Source organism: Dipteris shenzhenensis, chromosome 19 (genome assembly GCF_047967505.1).
Source record: "Dipteris shenzhenensis isolate YYH24624 ecotype China chromosome 19, Dip_SZ_1.0, whole genome shotgun sequence".
Lineage (NCBI taxonomy): Eukaryota > Viridiplantae > Streptophyta > Polypodiopsida > Gleicheniales > Dipteridaceae > Dipteris > Dipteris shenzhenensis.
The window spans coordinates 1,321,973-1,337,602 of record NC_141614.1 but is presented as its reverse complement, the minus strand read 5'-3'; the positions used below and the strand labels follow the sequence as shown (position 1 = coordinate 1,337,602).

General features: G+C 46.4%; 1 protein-coding gene across 1 annotated transcript in view; it reads left to right on the top strand.

Annotated features, from left to right (window-relative positions):
- The window catches only part of LOC147889898 (Transmembrane proteins 14C), a 57,802-nt gene that overhangs the window by 14,910 nt on the left and 27,262 nt on the right, over positions 1 to 15,630 (top strand). The gene's annotated exons all lie outside the window — the stretch shown is intronic.

The following is a 15,630-nucleotide window of genomic DNA, read 5'->3' as shown; positions in this document are numbered from 1 at the left end:
GAAATGCAAGACAAAAAGGCATAGTGCTCTTCCACAAAGTTGGCTGTGACATCTCCCCCATCATGTGCATGAGGAGTTGATTCATCTGACACAGCCATTCCTGAATCCCTTTTCTTTTCTTTAGCTATGCGCTTCTTGCATTCACCAATATAATGACCTGGCTTCTTGCAGTATTGACAAATGCCCTTCTTTTTAGGCTTATCTGCATCACCCTTAGCCTTATAAGAGGGCTGTTCTGAATCAGCTTTATGCTGATGTGTGGGCTGATTGGCATGTTGCTTTTGTTGCCCTGCTCCCTTGGGCTTAAACTTAGAAAGCATGGCATGCTCGCCAGCCCGTGTTGCCATATTTCTTCGTGTCTGCTCTTCCTGCAACAGAAGTCCTACCAACTCGTGAAAAGAGAGAGGATTGCTGCCCCCCAAATTTAGCAAGGTGTGGAAACCTTGATAGGACTTAGGAAGAGAATTCAGAGTGGTGGTAATCATCTCTGAATCCGGAATAACTTCATCAATATTTAGCAACTGCTCCCTCAAATCCTGAAGCTTTGTGAGGTGAGTATTCATGGAATCTCCCTCATCCATATGCGTATGAGATAGCTCTCTCTTGAGGAAGGAAACTCTGGCATCATTTCTTGCTGCAAACATACTCTCTAATATCTCCCAAGCTGCCTTTGAGGTCTTGCATGATCAAATGTGAGGAATAATGAACCTCTTGACAGAAAGAGAAATCACTGATAGAGCTTGTGCATCCCTAGAATCCCATCTTTTCTGCTCTGCTGTGGGAGCCACTGGAGCAGCAGCTGCTCCAATCACTTGTGCTGCATTTTGACCTCTACCCCTGCCTTCACCTGTAGGAGTGATAGGTGTAGCCATAGAATCTGGCTTTGCTTCATCTCCATTGACATAATCCCAAAGATGTCTACCAACCAAGATGTTGCGAGCCATAAAACTCCACAAGTAGTTGGTGCCATCCAACTTATCCTCCTGTGTGAGGACTCCTAACACCTCATTGGGGTTGTTCTGAGCCATTTTTGCTAGATAAACTGAAAAAACACAGCAAACTAGACAAGCAAAATCCCTTCTTGGGATGTAAAATGCACAATCAGAGTCTGCCAAAGAAAATCTGCCCACAGTGACAAATACTGTCACAACCTATCGAAGGCTTGAAATGCACCACAATGCTCTGCAAATGCCCAAAAATGTGCAAGGAAAATCTGCAAAAAGTGGCAAAAGTCTGCAAATTGACTCACACTGAGTTCAAAACTGCTTGCAAATATCCCAAATGGTCTTTCAACTACGAAATTGCATTCGAATGCCAAAAGCCCCGATTTCTTCAGGGAAATTGCATCCAAAAGAGGGCAAATTAATTGAAAGCCCAAAAAATGCATGAAATTGCAGTGCAAAACCAAAAGGCCCAAATTTTGGGATGAGATTGAGCAAATGTTACTCAAATTTCAAGTTTCCTGCAAAAGCCCCAATTTCTTAGCCAATCTTGCAATTTGCTTGCAATGTTTGCCAAAAAATGCATAAAAGCCCCAAATCTCTGCTCCAAAATTGCAATGAGCCTGTAAAGAACTCAAAAAAATGCACGAAATAGTCCGTACAGTACGGTGGTACGGACTTGACCTACGTGCGTTGTACGGATGTGTACCTGTCGTCATTCGGAGCAGTTATGTACGGATAGCTGTGATGTACGGACGAGCAATAGTTTAAAAATTCGTACAGCGTACGGACGCTGTACGGGCTACTTGCGCGCACGTGCAGTTGGCTGACGACATGTATGGGAATGTTCCGTACAATATTCCTTATAGTGTATAGCTGGCGGCTGGCAGGTACGGAAGGGTGAGCAATGAACGTACGGTCTGGTACGGTTGAGGAGCAAAGCTGGTACGGATAGTAGCGAATCAGTGTACGGCGCAGGCAGTTGGGCCTGGTATACAGACGTACAGGATAGCCAACAATGACTGTATGGGCTTGTTTACAGGGAGCTGTATGGAAGGGCACACAGATGGAGGGCTAAAGGACTGAAGCTTGCGGGTGAGAAAACAAGTTCGGGAGCTGAGCTTGCTCTAATACGAAATGTGTGTGCAATGGAGAGCAAGAGAGAGAGTGAGCACAAAAGAGAAGTGAGGGGTTTTGTCTAAGTGACAAAACCCTATTCTATCCACTAACTGTAGTTAGGGATTGGACTGTGGTTAGGGGGAAAACCTCAATGAGGGGAAAGTGCCCCTAACCTACTTATTACAATACATTGGCGACTGCCTAGAATATGATAATAATTCTAACATCTCTCTCACACACACACACTTTTTTTTTTTTTTTGGGGTAAAATCCAGTGCATTGTATCTATATTCTCATAAATTTACAAGATGGGAAGTCTCCAAAATGGAGAGTATCCGAAAGATCAGAAGCATAAAAAGAAAAGCTCTATGCAAGAAGCATGTATATCACCCTCATGGCAGGCATCATATAAGGATTGCCGCAATGAGGCTCTGAAAGATTCATATGACTTGCGAATCTGGCGGCCCAAGTATGCCAAATTATGCTCATTCCAGATTGTCCAAAGAGCCCAATATCTCACCCATGAGAGAAATAGTGAATATTGAGATAAAGACCTCATAAATCTGCCAAATAACCAAAAATGTTTCCCAAATCTGTGACTCGGGAAACGGAGTCGAAGATGATCTGAAATTCTCCGAAGGAGGTTCCTAGAAGACGGGCAGTGCCAAAGCAAATGAGGGACAGTATCTGAAGGAGCCTGACACCGTAGACATGTGGATGGTGCAATGTGACGTTTGGCAAGTGTGATTCCCACTGACAATGTGCCGGTCATGCATCTCCAAAGAAAAAGTCTTCGTTTCAAAGGCATTTTACACCTCCATAATATTCGGAGATTCTTCCGCCACCATGTCTCACACACACACACACACACACACGCGCGCGCGCACAAACTCACTCACTTCTGTTCATTTCTGCTGCACTTCTCACATGGTATCAGAGCCACAGTTGGCTTGAGACCCGAGGAGCAGAGGGAGTGGTTAGCCAGCACACAGAGAGGAGGTTTAGGGTGCTGTTCGGAGGTGTCTTTGAGGAGGTGTGTGTGCAAGGAGTGCGTTGGTTGGGTGCCCACCAAGGGGTGACTTTGAAGGGTGTTTTTCAGATACGAGAGAAGGTGTTCCCGAGGGATAGATCGCGAGGAGTGAAGGTGCATATGTTGTTCGAGATGGTAGAGAACAAGACAAAAATTCGTTTGCTGCCCACTTTCCCTGTTGACCGACAGTTGGATGGGCTCAATTACGGCGTCTGGCGGGTGATGATGGAGTCTGTGTTACAGTCATACGATCTGGCAGATTTCATCTTGATACGTGTTGCCAGACCAAATCCCCTTGTGAAGGACCTTGGCATCCTGGCGCAATAGGAGGCCAAGACCTTGTCTTAGCTCTAGGACCGTGTTAATGCAAGGGTAAGATCGTTCATTTTTCTTAATTGTACCCCTCAGGTGATTCACATGTGACATGATAGTGGCCAAGAGTATACGGGAGCATTATGGAACCTCTCCCATGAAGAGGGTTTCCTTGGAAGTGCTATTCGTCCTTGATCACCAGTGGTAGGATGAATGTGTTGACCTAGGAGGAATTGGTTCTGATGGTGCTTTACCAAGAGGAGCGCTTTGTAGATCGTACCTTTGAGAGTCAGCCTGAGGTAGGATGAATGAGTTGACCTGGGAGGATTTGGTTCCAATGGTGCTTGACTAGGAGGAGCGCTTTTTAGATCGTACCTTTGAGAGTCAATCTGAGGCTTTGGAAGCTGAGCAGAAAGGCAGAAAGCAGTTGATAGCCGAGGAACAAGAAGCACTCAAGGCATCCCGTACGTGTAACCGATGTGGCAAGAAAGGTCATTATTGGTGCGAGTGTCCCCAAAGGAATGTTGAAGGGCGGAGTACTCAGTTGGTCAATAGTGTTACTGTCGCAACGACATATACTCTAGCCTTCTAGTAGCACGAAGCAGGTGTTGCCAACAGGCTTTTTAGATCCAGATGGACGATCGTTTGTTTGTATGTGGCAGCGGGACCTGCCAATAAGGTGCGAGGAGAAGGGTGCCATTGATCGAGGTAGGCTTTCAAGCAGAACCTTGAGCCTCGAGGAGTTGTTCCCGCTGACTTAGGTGGCAGTGGAGTATCTCATGATGGATTCCTCTAGTCGTTCTAGTGGCAGACCTAGCTCCCTGGCATCTCTGTTCCATCCAGGCACTGAGAGGGGGTGTTGGAGGTCAACATCTCCTTACGTCACCTAGAGAGAGAGGCCTTGCTTGTGGCTGTGCCTGCCCAGTGTGGGGCTAGGGTAGAATAGTGAGGGCCTTTGTTGTGGGTGTGCTCGGCCCCCGTGAGAGTAGTCTGGAGGCATAGGGCAGAGTAGAATTCTGCGATCTCGGAATCTGCAGGTTGGTCATCTTAGATAAGAGGGATGCCCAGCATTGACAGTGTGCCTGCTTGGCAGGCTTGGACTTGTGCCTACACAGTGAGAAGAATAGCAGAGAAATAAAACACATGCATATAGGAGTAGAAGTCCTCTAGGAGCTCGGAATTTGCAGGTTGGTCATCATGGTTAAGGGGTCACCAGCGTGTCTGCATGGCAGGCTTTGACCTGTGCTTAACAGAAATTACACAGTGAGAAGAACAACAGCATCAGACAATAAGAAGCACGCATAGTACAAAGAAATGTGCAGTGCAGTCAAAACAGAGAATGATTGCATTGGGAAGTCGCGATAGTCACATGATAAGCAGAAGTTCTCCAGGTTTTGGCACACATGTTTTTGCAATTGTTTTGACCTAGATTCTCATATGAAACAAGTGCTTATTTCACCTCTTTTCAACAGCGCCTCTAAGTGTGGTGAGGATAATTAATTATTTCCAGGTGTGACAGGGAGCAAGCATCTCTCCAAGAACTGTCTTTACACATGCAAAAAGGGAAACCAATATTGAACGCTAAGATGATTGAATGCAACAGAGCACACACAAAGCACAGCATATAAATGGAGGAACTCAAAAGAGGCCACAAGAAATGGAGCAATGCCATGCTAACATGCTTTGAGAATCGAATGGGTGTAGACTGTCTTTCCTTTGTATGCAAGATAGGCGGGACTTTCCTCCCTCCTTCCACTATTTCAAATGGAGCTTAACATAGGTCACTCAATAGTGGACTGAATGAAGTGAAGTACAATGAAAGAGATGAGGGGTTCTGTCTAAGTGACAAAACCCTATCTAATCACTAACCATAGCTAGAGATTTGACTGTGGTTAGGGGGAAAAACCTCTAAGAGGGAAAAGCGCCCCTAACCCACTTATTACATTACATTGGCCACCACTGCCTAGAATATACTAATAATTCTAACACCCCCCTGCAGTGCCAATGTGGTGTACAAGGTAGTGATCAATCACCTAAAGGAGATAAGTTTAGGACACTACGAAATGCCTCAAACTTCTCACGTGGAAGTGCTTTGGTGAAGATGTTTGCAACATTGTCATGTGTTGACACATAGATCATACTGATCTCCCTTGCATGTAACTTCTCTCTAACATAATGATAATGAACCTCAATGTGCTTCGTGTGAGCATGGAACACAAGATTCTTTGCCACTGCTATAGTGTTAAGCAACTACAATCCCCACTTTAGGGGCAAACATACCAGCTATCAGCAATCCCTATTTTAGGGGCATTAAGGCCAGCCAAAGGCACAAAAGGCACCAAACAGGCCAGCCAAAAGGACAGCCAGCAGGGCCAAACAAGTGGCTAGAAAGGCCAAAAATGGCTGACCATAACTGGCCGACCAGAACTGGCCGACCAGCTGGCCAGCCCACCGACCTGGCCGACCTCATGGGTCAGGCCTATAAAAGACTCCCTACCCCCTCACTCTCAGCGACAGGACTTGCAGCTGCTCCTCACCACCTCCATCCTTGCTGCAGCCCCTCCTGCTCCAGAACTAGCTATTAAGCCTGCCCCAACTCATTCTCTGCCTCCTCTGCTCCAGTTCTGCCCCAACTCCTCTGTCTCTCTATTCCTCTCCTCCAGATCTAGCCCTGGACCTCCAGCTGTTGCTCCAGATCTGCTCCTGAGTGGCTGTCGATAAGCTTCCACATCTCCTCATCCTTTGCTGCGCATACACCTCCAAATCTACAGCCAGATGAGCTCCTTTTCTTCATCATGTTGCTATTCCAGATAGCCTGAAGGTTCCTTCCTCAGAGCATGCTGTTTTCAGCCATTTCCTAGGGCAGCTCTAGCCCTTCATCATCTTCGTCATCATCGAGCAACACAGAGGACTGCGTTTCGCTCCCTCTACTGCTATCTTTTCTACCGTTTCTCTACATGGAATCATCTTTCTGATTCTCCTCAGCCATGGTTCTTGAGACACGACAGCTTGAGGTTCTTGTATTCAGTTTTTCATATTACCGACAGGCACTATGTTTTTTTTTAGTTCAGTTCTTCAGTTGTGTCTGAGTATTGTCTATTTTTGATCGCTCCACTGCAAACCCTATCGTTTCTCTATATGGTATCAGAGCCATGGTGATCTAAAGACCCCAGATCTCTAGTGATCTAAAGATTCTGCTTCTTCATGGAGGCCATAGGTACAGGGAGCATCACTCCTATGAACATATCAGTTTCTTCTTCATTCCGCTGCGCACTACGGGAGAGAACTCCATCTTCTACTCCCATCCCTCCCTCCTTTTTCGGTTTTAGGCCTGACACTCCCCATTCCTTCGAACAAGGAGGCCACGATCCTTCACCTCTGCTAGATCTCCATCGGCATCGACTTCCAGGATCTACAAGTTCTCCCTAGGCGGGACCCTTTCTGTTCAGATGTGACTTGATGACTGTCGTTTCGAATCTTGTCCAGCATGGTGGCTGGGATAGACTCCTCTCTCCCGAGGTCCAAAATTCGGGCACAGACTGGCTCACTGTTCAGCTACGACCTCTTCCTTTGGCGGAATCCCACCATCTCTGGATTATAAGTGCTGCTATGACATATTTGTTCTATTACCTTTGCTCTTCCCTCCATCTTTCGGCGGTGAGAGGGGGTGGCTCATTCTCTTGAGCTTCACAGTGTTTTTACTTCGGCCGATCATACGTGTAACTCAGGCACTTGAGGAAGTGAACAATTCCCTTGCAAGGGCACTCCTCTTGTGACCTTCTCTGCATTTTTGCATTGCATCTCTTGGGCATTTCGCAGCGATAGCCATCACCACCGTCAACATCTTTACACGAAGCTCCAAGCACACAATGTCTGCCCCTCCAAATTGGCAATTGAGAGGGGGTGTTAAGCAACTACAATCCCCACTTTAGGGGCAAACATACCAGCTATCAGCAATCCCTATCTTAGGGGCATTAAGGCCAGCCAAAGGCACAAAAGGCACCAAACAGGCCAGCCAAAACCAATGAGGCAAGTTTTTATTGATAAGCATGCGTGTATCCATCTCCATAAGAGTGCGATTCTCCCTCTCTTCCCAAGCGGTCAATGAATGTCGTGATCTCGTCAATGTAGAGCCCAAAGAGGGTTGGAGAGAGTGGGCATCTTGCTTCACCCCGATTGTGCTCTCGACCCAATCTGATAGACCTCTAGGTGCACGTACCCTCCCTCCGACAGACTCATATATGCTCATCACACCCCAGATCATGTCATCTGGTATCTGCATCTCTTGAAGCCTCCGTATCAATCGGTCTCATGGGACTGTTTCAAAAGCCTTCTGAAAGTCTACGAAGTAGGCATAGACTTTTTGCGTTCTGGACCTTGCCTCCTCAATGACCACCCATAATGTAAAAATGTGATCGAGAGTGGAGTACTGTAGCCAGAAACTTGCCTGTCCCAGTGCTCGCTGCCCATGTGCCTCAGTATAGGAAATGATCTCTCGCTCTAACACTGATCCATATATCTTGGTTAGTGTATGTTCTATCATGAGCGTGCAGTAGTTCCTTGTATTTATTGGGTCTCTTGCTTTGTGTATCGGCACAATGGTAGTGGTGCTCCAGGCAGGAGGGAAGCCATGACATACGGCATGGTTAAACATTTGTGCTAGGATCGGAGCCAGGATCTCATGGCCATGTGCAAAGTATTCCGTCCTCAACCCCTCATGGTCCATGGCTTTCCCGTTGTGGAGCCGACGTAACGCAGCCCGTACATTCTGTGTAGTGAACAAAGAGGACGTGGTGGGCCTGGGTAATGAAGACAAGTCCAACGGTGTCTACATCGGGACATCATAGAGCGAGGTCGCATATGTGTGTCAAACTCCTGGATCTATGATAGGGATGGGGGACTTACCCTCACAAAAGAGCCCCCACGCAAAGGTGGGATCTCCCCTGCGAAAAGACCTGATCACCTCATCCATCCAATGTGAGAGAAAAGCTCATCTCTTCTGACGAGTCACTCAACATAGCATCTGCTGTGCCTCAGTCCTCGTAAGACGCCCCAGGGCCTGCTCCCGTATGACATTTTTCTCATCTCTCGACACTCATCACTGAACCATGGGTTTTGGGGTATCTTCCCTGCAAGGGAGCATGAGGTGGATGTGGATGTGGGGAAAGATGTAACTGCAGCATCCTGAACCACTGATACTAGAGTGTTTGAAGCATGGGCAAGATCTACATAGTCCCCAAGAGAGTTTGGCAGTTGACGGGCTAGGTGACTCATGTATACTGTGTCAAGGGCATGGTCAAAGTGTACATGGACCTGACTGGAGGTTGGTGGGATCTGCCGAATGGCTAGCATGGGGGCCAAAACGTGGAAAGTCAGATAGGAATGGTCAACACCTAGTGGGGGGGTGGGCACAGTGAGATCATGTATATGTGACGCAAAAGTTGGGCATCCCAAAAGGTAGTCCACTGTACTCGATCCCCTTCCATGTGGGAAACAGGTGAGCCCCCCTGACAACGGTCATCTGAGAAGACCGTTTTATATAATCAGATCGTGAATTGCACCCATATCTAGTAGATGCCGACCATATGCAGTAACATTTGGTGTATCATTTTATCGTCTCGTAATCCCAAGCTCTGTTGGACCTATCTACGGCACTTTGAGGCGATCAGCCTCAAAATCAAGTAAACACACCTATCTATCCCCCGCACGCGCATTGAAGTCACCTAAAAGTAGAATTGCTCCATGTCTGGAGAACTCCAGAATATCATCAAATATTGTCTCGTATGGGCTATGGCCCTTTGTGGCAACCTCATGTGCATACGATGATGTATATGGAGGGAAGTAGCATACTGCAAAGAAAATAGGGCATGCACCAGGTGGCTGAATTTTTACCAACATGTGCCGTGCATGTTCCTCTTTCCTTATGACATATATGTAGGGCCTCAAGTGTGCCCTGAAAAGGACTTGCCTTGCATGTCCCATCCAAGCCCTCCTCCATTTCTCTAATTTGCTGCAATTCAATCTCCAATGCATGCACTTTGTCGTGGAGGTTGGTTCTGAAATTTTCCATTCCCTCTTTTCTTTCTTCGACCCATGGGACATACACGCCTTTGCAAGTAATGTTTTGGAACTGTAGAGGTTTCCCTTGGAATAAGGGAGTCAGCATTGATGCTTTCATACAGGGAGCAGACGTAGTTCTTTTGGGAGAAACATGGGAAAGCGAGATATGACGAATCCCAGAAATACCAGGACATGTTGTATACACAGTGTACCAAAAACAAATTGGAAAGAGAGGCCAAGGAGGAGTAGCATGCATGATCCAAGAACACTTAGCAGGAAAAATCAGCATGTACAGAGCTGATAAATACAAGAGGTTTATGTTATTAAACTGGAATTTGGTGAATGCCCCCTCTTCCTTGCAGGATGCTATATACCTCACCATGAATCCCCTTTCTATGCCCGGAATGGAATAGATTCAAGTGAGGCATTTGAATCACTATGCCTAGACATTGCAGAACTGAAAGAACTAGGCAAGGTAATAATCATGGGAGACTTCAATGCTAGAATTGGACAGTTGCAATTTCAACCTATCATGCATGATGAACTGGACAAAGAAGATGCAATTGAGATAGATGCCTTATGGCACAAAACTTTAGAAGATGATACCATCAATGCACAAGGAAGAGCACTCATATGAATGATGCTGCACATGCCAGTTCTGAATGGGACGCAACTCTTTCCACGAACTGACAGGATGACATGTTTCTCTGCTAGCGGGGGACACAGTGTCCTAGACTATGCCCTGGCACATGTCAATGCTCTGCATGTCATAGAAACTTTCAGGATAGGAGAGAAATATCTGGAGTCAGACCATCTCCCAATATGGATGACTCTTGGTATCCACACTGAAACAGAAGTGCAGAAATTTGCAGCCAATTCAAGAGGCTTCCGAATAGACCAAGACAAGTAGAAAGAATATGCCATCACACTGGATGCAAAGCTGAATGCATTGGCAATCACACCTACTTGGGAAGCCCTCAGAGAGGCGGTCCTTGATACCACAACGCAGGTTTTTGGAGCAATCCCTCAAGATAGGAAAAAAATGCATAAAGAGCTGCCATGTAAGAAATGGTATGATGACGAATGCAAGAAACTCCGCAATGAGCTGAAACATATTTCTGATGCAAACCTCCATAGGCAGAAGGAGAAGCAATACAAAGCCCTCACGAGGAAGAAAAAAAGAAATTACATTCTGGAAAGGGAAAAATCTGATTTGCTCACCTCCATCAAGAATCCCAGAAAGGGTGGAAACAGGTTAAGAGACAGAAGAAAAAGATCATGAGAAATATATCAGATTAGGAAATGCTTGAGTATGTTATCAGACTCTATAACCATGCCAATGCAATAGACACCCTTTCACTTTTGAGGGCATTGAAGCAGGGCTGAAGAAGATGGCAAATGGAAAGGCCCCTGACCACATGCACATGTGTGCTGAACTCTTAAAATGGACAGAAGATAGGACACGACACTGGCTATCACACAAACTGACAAATGCTCTACATCATGTCTTTCCTCTTGACTGGCAAGAGAATTGGGTTCAGCCACCATTCAAAGGGGGAGACACAAATTCAGTCACCAATTACACAACTATAATGGTTAGCTCCACACTAGCTAAACTTTTGAGCACGGTGCTTGAAGCAAAAATCAGCACTTGGGCAGAACATGCCAAGAAGAGGGCCATTGGACAAGCAGACTTCCGTAAAGAGCATAGGACTGCAGATCATCTGAATAGGACTGCAGATCATCTGGTCACATTAAGAGTACTCATGGATGAAAGCAGACAAAAAGGAAAAACTCTTTCATGCTGTTTTATAGATTTTAAGAAAGCATTTGATACAGTCCCGAGAGGTGGCCTATGGAAAAGAATGCAAGACCTCGGAGTTCCCTTGGCGCTAAGAGTAGGCATCTCCCGAATCTACGAGAAAGTATCATGCAGACTAAAACAAGAGCATGGATCGTCAGCTGCATTTCACAGTAATATGGGGGTAAAACAAGCTTGTCCTCTCTCACCTACACTGTTTGGAATCTGCATTGACAAGTTAGAAGCAACTCATAAATGAATTTACAGTAGAAGAAGGGGTAAAAGGACCCACACTCGGGATATGGACAATACTGTTGCTTCTATATGCAGATGATGTGGTTCTTTTTGCTTACGACTCTGATTCCATGCATCAACTACTACAGACACTTCAGGTCTTTTGGAATGAAAGTGGGCTGCAAGTTAATGTAACCAAAACCAAAATGATGGCAGTATGCACCACTCAACTTGAACACCTTCCTATTATCAGCTTTGCGGGGCAGCCCATTAAATATGTCAACACCTTTAAATATTTAGGCATCGACATACCAGCCGACCACAGATGGTGGCAATGTGCACAAAAGAAGGTTGGATACAGGTTGGGGAAAATACTATCAATTTGAAAATGATTGCAGGCACACTGATTCCATTGGCTGTCTAGATGCAATCACACTGCACCCCAGCGGCACTCTCTTTGAGTGGTTTCCAGATGGCATTATTTCCATCTACATGGAATGAGATTGAAAAAATGCAGAAAGCATTCCTACGACGACATCTAGGAGTCAAGGCTACTACCCCATACTCTGTGCTCCTTTTGGAAACAGACAGGAGGCCAATTGAGTTTCATGCATTGATCAGAGTGATGCAATATCTAGTGGAAGTGCAACAAATGCCAACAGACAGATTACCACACAGAGCATGGACAACAAGTATGAAACTTCAAAAGAACCATAAAAGCAAGATTATATGTATAGGATGGGGGACAGACATAAGGAAACGGTTCAGCAGATGGAAAGTGGAACCATACTTAACTATGCCACCTGAAAAGGTCAATCTATAGGAATCTATAGGAATTCCAGTTGTCCTTACTATGCACCCTACAGGCTCAAGTGAGAATACTACCAAGATCAAATAAATCCTCTATGCTGGTCATCATTCATGAAATCAGATGCGTCTGCTCAGCCATACATCAGCACTCCCATCCCTCTTCTCTATCGCAGGAATATTGCCAGATTCTGCACATGGTCACATACCTTGGCCATAGAGAAAGGAGCTTGGCTGAATTTGCCACGACATGCCAGAGTTTGCAGATTTTGTGATTCACAGACAGTCGAGACAGAGGCACATGTAGCTCTATAGTGCCCCAGATATGCACATATCAGGGATGATTACTAGTAGATACTGGTAGACACCACACAACTCTCATCAGCTGGCAGCGTTGGGGTCTTTTGTCACTCGTCTGTTTTCGTACCGTCAAGAACTTGAAAACTCTTGAGCCCTCCACATCGGAGGAGGTTTTTTGTACTGAGGATTAGGTCCCATGGGTCATTTGTCGCCCTTCAAGGACGATAATAAATTCTACTTCTACTTCTACTTCTCTTGTTTTTCTCCTTCCTCCATTCTTCTTGCATCTTCCCTCCTTGTTTCTTCACTTTTGCTAAGGCCTTGTCCACAAGTGTTTTCTCAGCAAGTAGGGTCACATTGGTGGCTTCCAAATTAGCTATTTTCTCACTGAGGGCTATGCAGATTTTGTTGAGGCTGATAAGAACATTTTCTGCATTCTTATTGGGTGTCCCTGCTGAATAAGCTGTCATGGCATTCTCTAGTGCTTGTTTCCCCCATTTGTCCTCAAAGCATCTGCGTGTAGGCATCGTGACTATCTTGGAAGACACCCCCTGAATTTCAGAATTTCGAAACTGCAAAGAAGAGTGGGTTTCTCACATTTTTAAACCTGTTTCGGCAGCTTGTGGTGTTCTTTGATAGAACTGATGTTGGAAGACACCCTGGATTTCAGAATTTTAAAACTGCAAAGAAGAGTGGGTTTCTCAAAATTTGAACCTGTTTTGGCAGCTTGTGGTGTTCTCTGATAGAACGGATGTTTTCCTTCCCTTGTCCCCCTTTTCCCGCTTTTTCACAGCTGCATTGTGCCTTCTCTCTGATTTAGAGGCTGATTTCTATGTATCTTTTATTTCTTGTAGGTATAAGGGTTGGAGCAACAGTGCTGAGAGCAGCCGATGGCAGGCCCCAAAGGCCAAAGTACTAGGCGGGGGCTGGAGATAGAACCCCTGGCTTGTGTATGGGCCTAATTAGCAAGCCATAGGGCCTGTGTGCCCTAGCGAGAACTTCCAAGGGTCCCGTGACCGTGTGAGTGGCTGGAAGGTTGCAAACGTAGGGAGTGGCTGGAGAGTCGTAGAACAGGGGGACCCGTGTGCCATGACAATGGTCTCTGTGACTTGTGATCCGATGAGCCCGTTTGGGCCTGGTGTTGCTTGTGCAGACCACGTGGATGAGACAAGAGAGGACATGAGCAGACAACGTGATGGGCTAGCAAAGAAGTGACGGACGAGTAGTGGCCTAAACGGGCAAGCAACGACGAGCCAACGATGTGACATGACGGGCGAGCATAGTAGCGACGAATGAGCAGCTAGTAGGGCCAACGAACGGAGGAGTAGCTCAGTGACAAAGGATTAGCGAGACGGAGAGCCAGACGGGTGAGAGCAATGATGATGATGAGAGAGACGGGCAAGCAACAAGAAAGAAAGAAAGTTTATTAAAGTTTTCAGAAGACCCATGGGTCTATGAAAATCTTGGTACAAACGATTTGTGGTATTGGAGCTACTAAACGAGCATCCACACCAATGCAAAATGCAAAAAATGCAGAATGGTAGTACTAAGTCCTAAGTACAACATAGTCATGTCGATGGTCGACTATATATCAATCTTAGCATCATCATCATCATCATCATCATCAGGACATCAGGGTGGACGAGGCAATTAGGGGACATGAAATCGGCAATAGAGTGCTGTTGGCTACTTAAAGGTGCAGTCCTGGCATGCCTCTTGGTCGTAGCTCTGCGTCTAACTAGGGCTATTGTGACCCCCATCGATCGGGCTCCGACTCTAAACAGGGAGGGGATGTCCCCAACTGTGATCTGTGTGTCAACCCTCTGTCTGAGCTGTCGGGTCACAGGCTTCGGGTCACGGTCATGTTGAGGCCTCGTCTCGTGGGGGTCCATGTGATCTAGCTGAAAAAACTCCGTGATAGAGCTCTAAGAAGGATTAGCCAAGGAAAAAGTCTGCTCCCATCTCCATGCTCGGAGTATCCTCTCGCAGTGTCTAAGTACCTCATGAATGAAACCTGTCAAACATCGTTGGTCTGGGTAGGAGAGGAATTGGGCCAAAATGCCATAACTATCTCTGAAGAGGTCGTAGAAATGCCCTCGGATCTCATAGTAAACAGGACACTTGAAGATGAAGTGCTCCTCTGTCTCAACCTCTTGCATGTCACACAATGTGCATATGCGCCTCTCCCTGGGTAGTCACTCTGCTCTGCCGCTCTCGATACAAAGTCTGTGTGAAGAGACCCGGAACCGCCCAAGAGAGATCCTCAATGAGTGGGGTAGGTAAATCTGCATGCATCCTGGTGGATCAATGAAACCCTCCGCTATGATATGTAAGAAGTGATCTCTGTAGAAGCTAAGCTTCACTGGGAGTTCACTCCGTCCCAACCAGGTCTGAAATGTGTGTAGCTGTAATAGATCCTCATGGATAACCTGGTTGACCTCGTGTGATGGGAGGGGAGAAAACGGAGCATCCATGCTGTGCTGGAAGGGAGGTAGTTTATCCATGTGGAGCCCCAATCGCTCAAACCATCTCTCTGTGCGTGCATACCAGCACCTATGGTCCCTCCTGCTGCAAGTGCCATAGAAGAGGACAGAGCTAGCCATGGTAGCCTGCTATGCCCAGAGGTGTTATCCCCATACTTCCTGACTCGGTACAGATACGCGATGACCTGAAATGCAGCATCTAGCTATAATGGGGGTGACCCAAACTCAGCTTAAATGATCTGGTGAGAGAGAGAGAGAGAGAGAGAGAGAGAGAGAGAGGTGTATTAATGTCTTCAGGAGACCTCGCGGGTCTATGAGACAAGATACAAGATATATGTAACCCATACAAGCCACTGTGGGCTGAAGCAAAGGGGGAGAGAGAGAGAGAAGATATTATTTTATTAAAGTCTGCATGAGTTAACGTCTGCGGAAGACCTCACAGGCCTATGGGACAAGGTACAAAGTACACCAAAAGGATGATCACGTACAAGCCTCAGTGGGCTGGAGCAAAGGGCGCACTAAAGCCCTTGCTGGGTGCCAAGA